Source organism: Nicotiana tomentosiformis, chromosome 5 (genome assembly GCF_000390325.3).
Source record: "Nicotiana tomentosiformis chromosome 5, ASM39032v3, whole genome shotgun sequence".
NCBI lineage: Eukaryota > Viridiplantae > Streptophyta > Magnoliopsida > Solanales > Solanaceae > Nicotiana > Nicotiana tomentosiformis.
In genome coordinates, this window is record NC_090816.1 from 10661201 (window position 1) to 10676937 (window position 15737).

Sequence of the window (15737 nt, forward strand, 5' to 3'; positions counted from 1 at the left end):
TTAACTAATACACAAGAAAAAATGGATATAATTGTAAATTCGTACTGCATAACTTCAAAACACCATATAATGAATTTGAAAGTCATGGTTAAGCAATGCATATTGTCACTAGGACGTTCCCTATATACCTATAAAATTGTAGGTCAATCAGAGTCCGACAAAAAAATTCTATAAAATCAGCATGTGCTAATATACATAAAAAAGTAAATATAATCATAAATTCGTGTTGCATGACCTCAAAACGCCATAAATAAACTCGAAAGTTATGGCGAAATAATAAGTATTGGTCAGTAGGCCGTTTCCTATTGATCTACAAAATTTCAGGCCAATCATAGTCTTTCAAAAATATTCGACAAAATAAGCATGTACTAATAAACATGAAAAAATGAATATAGTTATAAATTCATGTTGCATTTTCACAAAACACTACAAGAAACTCCAAAGAACAATATTAGTCATCGCAAAGCAATGAGAATTGGTCACTAGGCCGTTTTTCGTGGACCTATGAGATTTCCAGCCAATTAATGTCCACGCCTTGTTCACGAATTAGGGGACGGGTTCCGAATCACCAAATATTTTGTGTGCCCATTAGAAATGGCCTAATGAACAATAGCCATCACTTCGCCATGTCCGTTCTACCTTTTTTGGCATTTTAGGATCATAAAACAGGAATTCAAGACGATTTTGAATTTTTCATGTGCTAATGTCCACGCCATCTTCATGAATTCAGGCGACAGGCGCCGAATCGCCTAAAATCTTATGGGGCCATCAATAACGACCTAATGAACCATAGTCATTGCTTCGTCATGATATTCCTCATTTTTCTTCCTTTAATGGCCATAAAATAGGAATTTAGAATGATTTCCAATTTTTTATGTGCTAATGTCCATGCTATTTTTATGAATTAGGCCGACGAGCTCCTAATTACCTAAAATTTTATGGTCCCATGACAAATTACCTTATGAATAATGGTCATGGCTTCGCCATGTCTGTTCTTTATTATTTGGTATTCTAGAGCCATACAACTGGAATTTAGTGCGATTTTTAATTTTTGTTGTGCTAATATCCATGCTATCTTCATGAATTCGGGCGATGAGTTCAAAATCACCTAAAATTTTGTGGGCCATCAGAAATGACCTAATGAACAATAGTCATTAATTCGCCATAACCGTTCCTTATTTTCGTGTGCTAATTTCCATGCCATCTTCATGAATTCGGGCGACATGCTCCGAATCGCCTAACATTTTGTGGGCCTATCAGAAAAGACCTAATGAAAAATATTCATCGCTTTGCCATGACTATTCCTCATTTTTTTCTATTTTAGGGCCGCAAAATAGAAATTTAGGATGATTTCCAATTTGTTGTATGTTAGTGTCCACGCCTTTCTTCAAATATTCGGGCGACGGGCCCCGAATCGTCTAAATATTTGTGGGCCATCAGAAATGACCCAATGAATAATTGACATGGGTTTGCCATGACTGTTCCTTATTTTTGGTATTTTAGGGCCATAAAATATGAATTAAGGATGATTTCCAATTTTTCATGTTCTAATTTTCACCCCATCTTCATGAATTCGGGCGACAGGTTTCGAATTGCCTAAAATTTTGTGGGCCTATCAGAAACGATCTAATGTAATATAGTCATTGCTTTGCCATAACCATTCTTCATTTTTGGTATTTTAGGGACATACAAAAAATAATTCAGGAAGATTTCTAATTTTTTGTGTGTTAGTGTCCACACCATCTTCATGAATTCGCGCGAGAAGCTCCAAATTGCCTCACGTTTCGTGGCCCATAAAAAATGACCTAATGAATAATAGTCATCGCTTCGCCATGACCGTTCCTCATTTTTTGGAATTTTAGGGCCATAAGATAATAATTCAGGAAAATTTCATATTTTTCGTGTGCTAGTGTGCACGCCATCTTCATGAATTCATGCGACGGGCTCCGAATCACCTAACATTTTGTGGGCCCATCAGAAACGATCTAATGAACAATAGTCGTCGCCTTGCCATGACCATTTCTCGGGTTTTTGGCATTTTAGAGCCATAAAATAGGAATTCAATACTATTCCCAGATTTTCATGTATAGTCCATGCCATCTGCATAAATTCAGGCGATCGACCTCGAATCACCTAAAATATCGTGGACCCATAAGAAATGACCTAAGGGCCATAAGATCGTCTCAAATTTTGTCGGACCATAAAATACGATCTAAGGAACAATAGTCACCTCCTTGCCATGACAGTTCCTCTTTTTTGGCGTTTTAGGGCCATAAAACTGAAATTTTGCCCGATTTTTAAATTTCGTATGCTATATCCCACGCCTTCTTCATGGGCCCCGCCACCAGACCCGGATCGCTTAAAATTTTTCCGGAACATAAAAAATGACCTAAGGAATAATAGTCACCTCCTCGCTATGACCGTTACTCTTTTTTGGCGTTTTAGGGCCATCAAACTAGAATTCTGCCCGATTATCATATTTTCGTGTACTATAGCCCACGCCTTCGGCATAGGCCCAGGACACCGGACCCAAACTGCCTAAAATTTTGTCGGACCATAAAAAACAACCAAGAAAAATAGTCCCCGCCTTGCCATGACCGTTACTCATTTTTTTGAATTTTAGGGCTGTAAAACTAGAATTCCGCCAGATTCTCACATTTTCGTGCATGGGACCTGCATGGGACCTGGATCACCTAAAATTTTGCTGGACCATACAAAACGACCTAAGGAATAATAGTCGCCACCTCTCCATGACCGTTCCTCATTTTTTGGCGTTTATGACCATAAAACTGGACTTTCGCCCGATTTTGAGATTTTCATGTGCATAGCCCACCCCTTCTATATGGGCCCTGGCCACGGACCCGGACCACCTAAAATTTTTTCGGACCATAAAAAACAACCTAAGGAACAATAGTCACCATCTCACCATGGCCATAAAACTAAAATTTCACACGATTCCCAAATTCCCGTGTGCTATAGCCCACGCCTTCTGCATGGGCCAGGGCCACCAGACTCGGAACACCTAAAATTTTGCAGGACCATAAAAATGATCTAAGGAACAATACTCACCTCCTCGGCATGACCATTGTCATTTTTTGGCTTTTTAGGGCCATAACACCTGAACTCCGCCCGTTTTCCATATTTTCGTGTGCTATAGCCCACGCCTTCGGCATAGGCCCAGGCCACCGGACCCAGACCACCTAAAATTTTGTCATACCATAAAAAAGACCAAGAAAAATAGTCCCCGCCTCGCCATGGCCGTTAGTTGTTTTTTTCAAAATTTAGGGCCATAAAACTGGAATTCCTCCCGATTCTCATTTTCGTGTGCTATAGCCCACGCTTTCTGCACGGGACCTGGATCGCCTAAAGTTTTGCTGGACCATAAAATACGACCTAAGGAATAATAGTCACCGCATCGCCATGATCAATCCTCATTTTTTTGGCATTTTAGGACCATAAAACTGGAATTTCGCCCGATTTCAAAATTTTCGTGTGCTATAGCCCACCCATTCTGTATGGGCCCGGGCCACCAGACTCGGACTTGGATTCGGATCACCTAAAAGTTTTTTAGACCATAAAAAATGACCTAATGAACAATAGTCACCGTCTCGCCATGACAGTTACTCATTTGTAGCGTTTTATGGCCATTAAATTGTAATTCCACACGATACCCAGATATTCGTGTGCTAAAGACACGCCTTGTGCATGGGCCTGGGTTACTGGACCTGGGTCGCCTAAAATTTCTCCGGACCATAAAAAATGACCTAAAGAACAATAGATACCGCCGCGCCATGACTATTACTCGTTTATTAGCATTTTAAGGCCATAAAACTTGAATTTCTCCCGATTCCCAAATATTCAGGTGCTATAGCCCACGCCTTCTGCATAGGGCCGGGTCACAGAACACGGACCGTCTAAAATTTTTTCGGACCATAAAAATTGACCTAAAGAACAATAGTCACCGCTTTGCCTTGACCGTTACTCGTTTTTTGGCATTTTAGGGCCATAAATCTGGAATTCTGCCTGATTCCCAGATTTTCACGAGCTATAGCCCACGCCTTTTGCATTGGCCCGGCCACTGGACTTGGACAACCTAAATTTTTTTCGAATCATAAAAACGACATGAGAAATAATAGTCACCGCCTCACCATGACCGTTACTCATTATTTTGGCGTTTTAGGGCCATAAAACTGGAACTCCTCCAAATTCTCAGATTTTCGTGTGCTATAGCCTACGACTTCTGCATAAATCTAGGCCAACAGATCCGGTCCGCCTAAAATTTTGCCGGACCTTAAAAAATGACGTATGGAACATAAGTCACCACCTTGCCATGACCGTTACGTATTTTTTGGTGTTTTAAGGTCATAAAACTCGAATTCTGCCCGATTCTCATATTTTCGTGTGCTATAGCCCACGCCTTCTGCATGGGCCTATGTCACCGAAATCAGACCGTCTAAAATTTTGACTGACTATCAAAAACCGACTAAGGAACAATAGTGACCGCCTCGCCATGACCGTTACCCGTTTTTGACGTTTTAGGGCCATAAAACTATATTTCTGTCAGAGTCTCACATTTTTATATGCTATAGCCCACGCCTTCCGCATGGGCCCAGGTCACAAGACCCGGACTGCCTAAAAATAAGCCGGACCATAAAAATTGACCTTAGGAATAATAGTCACCGCCTCACTATGATCATTCTTCATTTTTGTGCATTTTAGGGCCATATTACTGGAACTCCGCCTGCTTCCTAGATTTTCGTGTGCAATAGCCCACGCCTTCTACATGAGCCTGGGTCACCGGACCCTAAATGCCGAAAATTTTGCCGGACCATAAAAACTACCTGAGGACAATAGTCACCGCCTCGCCATGATCGTTACTTATTTTTTGGCGTTTGAGGGCCATAAAACTGTAATTCCGCCCGATTCCAAGATTTTCATGTGCTATAGCCACTGCTTTTGCATGGGCCCCGACCATTGGACCCGTATAGTATAAAATTTTGCCGGACAATAAAAAATGACCTATGAAACAATGTTCATCGCTTTTCCATCATTGTTACTCGTGTTTTGATATTTTAGGGCCTTATAAATTGAATTCTGCCCGATTCTAAGATTTTTGTGTGCTATAGCCCGTGCCTTCTACATGGGCCCATTCCAACTGACCTGAATCGCCTAAAATTTGGTCGGACCATCAATAACGACCTAAGGAATAATATTCACTGCCTCTCCATGACCATTACTCATTTTTTGGGATTTTAGTGACATAAAATCGGAATTTTACACGATTCCTAGATTAGCGTGTGCTATAGCCCACGCCTTCTGCATGGGCCTAGGCCACCGGACCCGGGCCGCCTAAAATTTTGTCAGACAATAAAAAATAACCTAAGTAACAATAGTCACCGCCTCGCCATGATCATTCCTCATTTTTTGGCGTTTTAGGGCCACAAAACTAGAATTTCACCCGATTCTCATATTTTTGTGTGCTATAGCCCACGCCTTCTGCATGGGCCCGGGCCACAGGACCCGGACCGCCTAAAATTTTGTCAAACAATAAAAAGTAACCTAAGGAACAATAGTCACCACATCTCCATGACAGTTACTCAAATTTTGGAATTTCGCCCGATTATCAAATTTTCGTGTGCTATAGCCCACACCTTATGTACGGGCCCGGGTCACCGTGGACCCGGACCGCTTAAAATTTTGTCTGAACATAAAATACGATCTAAGGAATAATAGTCACAGCCTCACCATGACTGTTACACATTTTTCGGCATTTTAGGGCCATAAAATTAGAATTCCGTCCGATTTCCAGATATTTAGGTGTTATAACCCACGCCTTCTGCATGGGCACGAGCCACTAGACCTAGATCGCCTTAAATTTTTCCGTACAATTAAAAACAATATGAGGAAAAATAGTCACCTCCTCTCCATGATCGTTACTCATATTTTGATATTTTAGGGCCATAAAATTGAAATTTTGCCCGATTCCTAGATTTTCGTGTGCTATAGCCCACACCTTCGGCATGGGCCTGGGCCAACAGACCCGGACCGTCTAAAATTTTATCAGACAATAAAAAACAACCTAAGGAACAATGGTCACCGCCTCTCCATGATCGTTCCTCTTTTTTTTGGCGTTTTAGGGCCATAAAACATTAGTTCCGCCCGATTCCCATATTTTTGTGTACCATAAAACATTAGTTCTGCCCGATTCCCATAAAACATTAGTTCCAACCTAAAATTTTGTCAGACAATAAAAAATAACCTAAGGAACAATAGTTACCACCTCACCATGACTGTTACTCATGTTTTGGAATTTTGTCCGATTCCTAAATTTTCGTGTGCTATAGACCACGCCTTCTGCATGGGCCCAGGACACCGGATCTGGACCACATAAAATTTTCCTTTACCATAAAAAATGACCTAAGGAATAAAAGTCACCGCCTCACCATGACCGTTCCGCACTATTTGGCATTTTAGGGCCATAAAATTGGAATTCCGCCTAATTCCTTGATTTTCATATGCTATAGCCCACACCTTTTGCATGGTAATGGGCCACTAGACCCGGACCGCCTAAAAGTTTTTTGGACCATAAAAAATGACCATAGGATTAATAGTCACCGTCTCGCCATGACCGGTACTTGTTTTTTGGCGTTCTAGGGCCATAAAGCTGGAATTTCGCCCGATTCCCAAATTTTTATGTGCTATAGCCCACGCCTTCTGCATGGGCTCGGACCACCACACACGGACCGCATAAAAATTTTCCAGACCATCAAAAATGACCTAAGGAAATATTTTCACCGCCTCGCCATGATCGTTCCTCGTTCATTGGCATTTTAGGGCCTTAAAACTAGAATTTTGCCCGATTCCTAGATTTTAGGGCCATAAAATTGGAATTCCGCCAGATTCTTAGATGTTTGTGTGCTATAGCCTATGCCTTTTGCATGGGCCCTGGCCACCAGACCTAGATCTCCTAAAATTTTGCTGGACCATCAAAAACGACTTAAGGAACAATAGTCACGGTCTCGCCATGACCGTTACTCGTTTTTATGGCATTTTAGGTCGATAAAACTGGAATTCCTCCCGATTCCCAGATTTTCGTGTGCTATAGCCCGTGCCTTCTGCATGGATCCGAGCCACTAGACCTGGACTGCCTAACATTTTTTCGGGCAATAAAAAATGATATAAGAAACAATAGTCACCGCCTCGCCATGACCGTTACGCTGTTTTTGGAGTTTTAGGGTAATAAAACTAGAATTCGGTCCGATTCCCATATTTTTCTTGTGCTATACCCCACACCTTCTACATGGGCCCAGGCCACCAGACTCGTACCGCCTAAAATTCTTCCAGACCGTAAAAATGACCTGAGGAATAATAGTCACCGCCTCTCCATGACTGTTACTCATTTTTTGGTGTTTTAGGGCCATAAAACTAGAATTCTATCTGATTCCAAAATTTTCGTGTGCTATAGCCACACCTTCTGCATGGGCCCGAGCCACCTGACCCGCAACGTCTAAAATTTTTTCTGACCATAAAAAATGATCTAAGGAACGATAGTTACCGCGTCGCCTTGACTGTTACTTGTTTTGGTGTTATATGGCCATAAAACTGGAATTCCGCCAGATTCCCAAATTTTCGCGTGTTATAGCACACGCCTTCTACATGGGCCTGGGACACTAGACCCGAATCGCCTACAATTTTTTCGGACCATAAAAAACCACCTTAGGAAAAATGGTCACTGCCTTGGAATGACCGTTCCTCATTTTTTGGCGATTTAGGGCCATAAAACTGGAATTTGTTCGAACTCTTAAAAATTACCTAAGGAATATAAGTCACCACCTCGCCATGACTGTTACTCGTTTTTGATATTTTCGGCCATAAAACTAGAATTTTGCACGATTCCTAGATTTCGTGTGCTACCAGAATCAGACCTTCTAAATTTTTTTTGAACTATTAAAAATGACCTAAGGAATATAAGTCACCACCTCGCCATGACTGTTACTCGCTTTTGACATTTTCGGCCATAAAACTAGAATTTTGCCCGATTCCTAGATTTCGTGTGCTATAGCCCACACCATCTACATGGACTTGGGTCACCGAATCCGGACCGCCTAAAATTTTGCCGGACTATCAAAAGAGACCTAAGGAACAATAGTCATAACCTTTCCATAACCGTTACCCATTTTTTGGCGTTTTAGGGCCATAAAACTGGAATTCCGCTCGTTTCCCAGATTTTTGTGTGCTATAATAGCCCACGCCTTCTGCATGGGGCCCGAGCCACCGGATATAGACTGCCATAAATTTTGTGGGACCATAAAAATTGACCTAATGAACAATGGTTGACTCTTCGCCATGATCATTCTTCATTTTTGTTCTTTATTAGGCCATAAAAATGGAATTTCGCTAGCTTCCTAACTTTTCGTGTACAATAGCCCACACCTTCTATATGGGCCCGAGCCATCAGACCCGGATCGTCTAAAATTTATCGGTTCATCAAATGTAACCCAAGGAACAATAATCACTGCCTCGCCATGACTGTTACTCGTGTTTTGGCATTTTAGGGCTAAAAAACTGGAATTTTGCCTGATTCCTTGATTTGCATGTGCACCCATGCCTTCTGTATGACCGTTATTCATTTTTTAACATTTTGGGGCCATAAAATTGGATTTTTGCCTAATACCTTGATTTACGTGTGCTATAACCCACGCCTTTTGCATGGGCCCGGGCCACTGGACTCGGACCGCCTAAAATTTTATCGAACCATAAAAAATGACCTAAGGAACAATAGTCACTACCTCTCCATGACTGTTACTCGTTTTTGGCATTTTAGGGCTATAAAAATAGAATTTCATTTGATTCTCAGATTTTTATTTTTTATAGCCCACACCATCTGTATGGGCCCGAGCTACCGGCCCCAGACCTCTTATAATTTTGCCGGACCATCAAAAATGATGTAAGGAACAATATTCAATGCCTCACCATAACCGTTACTCATATTTTGGCATTTTAAGGCCATAAAACTGGAATTCCGCCAGATTCTTACATTTTCATGTGATAGCCCACGCCTTCCGCATAAGCCCGAGCCACCCGACCCGGACCGCCTAAAATTTTACCTCACCATAAGAAATATCCTAAGGAACAATATTCACCGCCTCTCCATGACCGTTCCTCATTATTTGGCGTTTTAGGGCCATAAAACTAGAATTCTGCCCGATTCCAAGATTTTTGTGTGCTATATAGCCCACGCCTTCTATATGGGCCTAAACCACTTGACCTGAATCATTTAAAATTTTGCCGGACCATAAAAAACAATTTAAGGAATAATAGTCATTAGCTCGCAATGACCGTTTCTCATTTTTGGCGTTTTAGGCTCATAAAATAGTAATTCTGCCCGATTTTCAGATTTTTGTGTGCTATACCCCATGCCTTCTTATGGGCCCGAGCCACTAGACCTAGACCGCTTAAAATTTTTTTAGTCCATCAAAAACTACCTAAGGAACAATAGTCACCTCCTCTCCGTGACATTTACTTGTTTTTTGGCAATTTTGGGCCATAAAACTGGAATTCCGTCCGATTCCCAGATTTTCGTATGCTATAGCCCACGCGTTCTACATAAGCCCGGGCCACCTGACTTGGATCGTCTAAAATTTTTACGGATCATAAAAAAGACCTAAGGAACAATAGTCACCACCTCACCATGACCGTTACTGGTTTATTGGCATTTTAGGGCCATAAACTGGAATTCTGCCCGATTTATAGATATTCATGTGCTATAGTCCACGCCTTCTGCATGGGCCCGGGCCACTGGACCTGGAATGCCTAAGATTTTTCCAGATCATAAAAAATGACCTACGGAGCAGTAGTCACAGTTGCGCCATGACCGTTACTCGTTTATTGGCATTTTAGTGCCATAAACTGGAATTTCGCCCAATTCTCAAATATTCCTGGGCTATAGCCTACACCTTCTGCATAGGCCCAGGCCACTGGACGCAGACCATCTAAAATATTTTTGGACCATAAGAAATGACCTAAATAATAATAGTCACCCCCTTGCCATGACCGTTATTCATTCTTTGGCTTTTTCGGGGCATAAAATCGAAATTCTGCCCGATACCCAGATTTGCGTGTGTTATAGCCCACGCCTTCTGCATGGGCCTGGGCCACTGGACCTGGACCTCCTAAAAATTTTACAAATCATAAAAAATAACCTAAGGAACAATAGTCACTGCCTTGCCATGACCGCTACTCATTTTTGGCATTTTAGGGCCATAAAACTAGAATTCCGATCCAAGGTTTTCGTATGCTATAAAGCCCATGCCTTCTATATGGGGCTAGGCCACCCGAGCTGGATCATTTAAAATTTTTTCGGACCATAAAGAACAATTTAAGGAACAATAGTCACCGACTCGCAATGACCTTTACTTTTTTTTTTTGGCATTTTAGGCCCATAAAACTGGTATTCTACTCGCTTCCCAGATTTTCGTGTGCTATAGCCCTTGCCTTCTGCATGGTTCTGGGCCACTGGACTCATACCACCTAAAATTTTGATGGACCATTAAAAACGACCTAAGAAATAATAGTTGCCATCGCACCTTGACAATTGCTCATTTATTGGCGTTATAGGGCCATAAAACTGGAGTTCCGCCGGTTCCCAAAGTTTCGTGTGCTATAGCCCCCGTCTTCAGCATGGGCCCGGGCCACCGGAACCAGATAGCCTAAAATTTTATCTGACCATAACAAAATGACCTTAGGAACATTAGTCACTGCCTCGCTGATGGTAGGCTATAGTCCCGTATTTTAGTTGCTTATTGCACTCTAATTCACTGTACTTTATTTGTGTTTGAGCTTTAATTGATAGTGTTTTGCACTGATTGTATATTTTATGCCTTGTAGTAGTGATTCCGAGTTATGTAGATGTTGTGGAGCTAATTTGAGCTATTTGGAGCTTTAAAGTATGAGTAAAAAGCCCAAGGGATTAAGCCGGGATCGTGTTCGAGGGTCGAGGACCAAGTCTGGACATTAAAAATCAAGGTTGAAGCCTTACAGTGAAGAAATTACACTACCACGATGCGTGGTGCGCCATGGCTGTGTAAATTCCACTGCATAACAATTTTGCTTGCTCTCTTATAATTCCTACTAGCACACCGCGTGGCGCGTCGCCCCATGCGGTGCATCTGTGCATTTTACCCAGAGCTATTTTCCTATTTCGTCTAGGAAAGGGTGGTTTCGTCCGGGCCGCTACTCTACGTGGTAGAAATACAGGGAAAACATTATTTTTGAAATTTTTGACGTACTTTCGAGTTGGAAGAATACAAGTACAAGGATTTCAACATTCCCTCCTCACTCAAGACCCGAGTTTGGATCCAATCAATGTTTTCCTATACTTTAATTATATTTGTGATGAATTTCTCCATGTTTATGGAGTAGTTCCCTTCTGGTTTTGATGAATTTGGTGTATTGAACATTGTTTGTGAATTATTACTCTAATTTTATGTATTGAATCGTTTTGGAAGATTTAATTGTTGCATCTATATTCACTAGTTCATGTAATCGAGAAAGGCATAACTGTGATATCTTTGCATTATATTGTTGGTTGAGTTCATAGATTCTTCTAACTAATCGAAATAGGCTAGTTTGAGTCTTTGATTAAATCTAGTTAGGAGAAGAATCAAAAGAGATTTTCCTAAAGACCAATCTACTAAGCATTCTTGCAAATCTTCACAGTGCTGAACTTGGTTCAGCTCGTGAAGTTAAGACTTAATCGAGAGAGGCGTTTCTGCCGAACATTTGAACTAATAATTAAGTGAATTCGAGAGACTCACTTGAATATTAGAAGTGAATTAGCTAGACTTAGATCCCGAACAATTATCTTGCACCTATCCTGTCAAAACCCTATCTTCTCCCATTGATAACCTTATTTGCTTATTCCTTGTCTCGATATTCACTAGTCAATAGCTCTAGATTCTTAGTTAATTTTAATTATTAATCATATAAATCTCAACTCTTGATCTACCTAGATAGCAATCATGCTAAAAACTACGAGAATATTGTTTAAATCTAATTCATGTGGATACGATATTATACTATACTATCTTTGATTAGCGAGCATAATTTAAGTGTGTATTTTGCGCTCGTCAAATTTTGGCGCCGTTGTCAGGGATTAGCAATCAATAGTGTTCAAATTAGTTTTCGGTGCTAATTCAGGAATTTTTACTTTATTCTATTTTATTTTATTCTTCACGGGTTTCCTCTTCTCTGTGCATGTAACATATTGACTTCTTTAGTGTATGACTTGAATGTCTTCAAAGGAATTGATGTCATACAATCCAGAGGTAGAAAAGAGTTTGCGACAGTTGAGGAAAGAGAAAGAACTCACCGGAAAGCTTTTGGGGCAGCTTTCAACGCCAGAACACATGGCCAATAACTGTGACAACAAGGTAGATTTAGTTTCAAGAGAGACAGAACAACATAGAGAAGAAGCTACAAGGATAGCAGCTGAGGTAGCCCGTATAGTTGCTGATGAGACTGTGAACGATGACGGGGATCAAAGATTCAACCTGGACCCTTGATTGAAGATTAGTTCGAGAATGCGGTACCCAGGCCTGGTAGAGCATTGGATGATTACGCCAGACCAGTCTACAATCAGGTATTGTCCAATGTCAGACCTCCACTAGTAGCAAAAAATAATTTTGAGCTGAAGCAAGGCTTGCTTCAAACCATCCGGAACAACTGCATTTTCAGAGGGAAGGTGAACGAAGATCCTAACACTCACTTGATGGACTTTGAGGAAATCACGAACACCTTCCAATACAATGGAGTATCAAAGGATGTAGTTTACTTAAGGGCATTCCCCTTTTCACTGAAGGATGATGCGAAGCACTAGTTTCGTAGCTTACCAACGGGTTCGATCAGGACATGGGAAGATATGACTAGAAAGTTTCTTAACAAATACTTCTCAGCTGCAAAAACAGTGAAGTTCAGAAGGGAAATTCACAACTTTTGCCAGACGGACACCGAAACAGTTTTCAAGGCTTTGGAAAGATTCAAGGAGATAGTGAAGAAGTGTCAGCATAATGGGATTGAATTGTGGATACAACTCCAAGACTTTTGGGATGGACTGACACCTTCCTCACGACGAACTCTGAACACTGTAGTTGGTGGTCCTTTAATGAAGAAGACTCCTGAGGAGATTGTGGCAATATTTTATGAGCACTCTGAAGATGCTAATCAATGGCCTTCTGAGAGCAATGATAGAAGAAAATCAGTCAGGGTTCAACAAGTAGATTCCAATACAACGGTGCAAGCCCAACTAGATGCCATGGCCAAAGAGGTAATAAAGTTGACCTTAGCCAAGGTCCAGAGCCAACCATCACCAGTTTATGATTTATGTGGAATGATTCATCAAATGCATGAGTGTCAGGCCGTACCTGCAAATGAAGTGGTAAATGCTATGGGAAGCTTTTATAGAGGCAACTACTAGAGTGGTAATAATTTCAATCCTATGGGACAGAGGCACACGGGCTTTTCGTGGAACTCACGAAATAGTAGCCTGAACTCATGGCAGCAAATTAACTCTAGACCCTAGGGACAAGGAGCTCCAGGTTTTCAAAATCAGCTGAGGAAGCAGTATCAGCCTCCACAGTCTAATCAATCTAGCATGGAAGATCTAATGAAGGCCTTCATTATCAAGACAGATGAGAGGCTTGATGCCCATGGTGTAACTATTAAAGAACTGAGCACATCTTTTCAAAACCTGGAAAGACAGGTTGGGCAACTAGCTACTCTGATGTCTGAGAGGGTTCCAAGAATGCTCCCTGCTGATACTAAAAGAAATACAAAAGAGACAATTAATGCAGTATCTTTGAGGAGTGGGTACGAGTTGGAGAATCCCATAGCAAAGAAAAAAGAAGAGCCGATCGAGAGACATGTAGAGATTGTGGACTTGCCAAAAAATAACAACATTTAAGAAAGAGAAGTGATGGTAGATGAGGATTTGAAGAAGAAAGGGAAGATTGGAGCTCAGAAAAAGAAGAAAAATGATAATGCAACAACTAATGAGACTGAAGAGAGAAAATACATGCCAGCCCTACCTTTCCCCCAAAAGCTAAGTAGAGAAAAGCTGGACAAGCAGTTTGAGAGATTTCTGGATGTGCTAAAACAAGTTCATGTAAACTTACCATTCACAGAAGTTCTCTCACAGATGTCTACTTATGCTAAATTCTTGAAAGAGATCCTAACAAATAAGAGAAAAATATAGGAGACCTCAGTGGTAAAGCTCACAGAGCATTGCAATGCGATATTGCAAAATAAATTGCCACAAAAGTGTGGAGATCCTTGGAGTGTTACTATACCTTGCTCTTTAGGAACTATTAATTTTGATAAATCCTTATGTTATTCTAGGTGCTTCAATTAATTTAATGCCTCTATCTATCTGCAGTAAAGTGGAGAAGGAGATTGGAGAGATAAAGTCTGCACCCATATCTTTGCAGCTGGCAAACCAAACGACTATAACACCCGAGGGGATAGTGGAAGATGTGTTAGTTCGGGTGGATAAGTTCGTATTTCCTATGGAATTTATATTGGTAAATATGGAGGAAAAAAGGAGGCCCCCTCATGTTAGGAATACCATTCTTAGCGACGGTCTATCTTAGATATACGCGAGAGAAAACTCATGCTTAGAGTGGGTGAGGAGACTGTGACTTTTAATATGGATGTAGCAAAGGGGGCACAAAAGGACAAACCATCTGCGAGTGTTGAGTGGAAAGTAAAGGGCTCGAAATAGAAGGTTGCGGTGAGTGACAAAGATAAGTGTGGGTATAACCAAAGAAGGTCGAGAAGAAGATGTTTGCACAGATGTGTGCATTAGTTCGGGCATGAGGAATGGAGCCCGACTTCGACTCAGATCCCGACTAGATGTTCAAGGAAGTTTCTTTTACCTTATGCTTTTTAATTGTATGCCATGGGAACATGCCACAACTTAAAGTGTGGAGTGTGGGATATTTGTATGTCTGTATGTGTGTATATTAGTTTTCTTTTTGTTAGTTGTAGGAGTTAGAGATAGAATTTTTTTTAAAAGTTTTCGATTTTTCCCGATGATGGATGTCATCGATAGGTTTCTTGAGGGATTGAAGTCGAAGGAAAAATAACAAAAAGATTTTCTTTTGTTTTGTTTTATTTTTTTCTTTTGTTAGGTAGTGTAATGATTCCCCCTTGGTTTTTCTTTGTGCCGCGATTCTTTTCTAAGGGTTTTTACTTGAACCGGATGTAGTTAGTTTCTTTTCTTTTCTTAGGAGTAGAAAATCTTGTGTCGTTGTGCTAGATGAAAGCAATGTCTCTTGACTTTAATATGCCTTGAGAATAGTAAGTGCTTTAGTTGTGACGCTTAGACTGTATTTTTAAGTCTTGTATAAGTACCTTAAATTGTACGACCTTAACTTTGCTTAACTGCTTTGACATGAGTGTCTTGATGAGTCCGGTCCTAAGTGAGTTATGTACCAGAGTGTGTGTGATGTTTTATGTTATTCTGTGCATTGCATTTGATATTTAGAACTTTTTTCGTGTATTTGTAAAGAGAAATAATAGTTTTATTCAGTCTTAGAATTGATATAAGCGTTTCTTTGTTGAGCTAGTTATATGCTTTTACCTACCTAATTGTTATGTATCTTAGTTAATCCTTTTTGAGTATGTAATCTTGTTTCTTTGGTAACCACAGTACAAAACTTACCCATTTGTTTGAATTGACC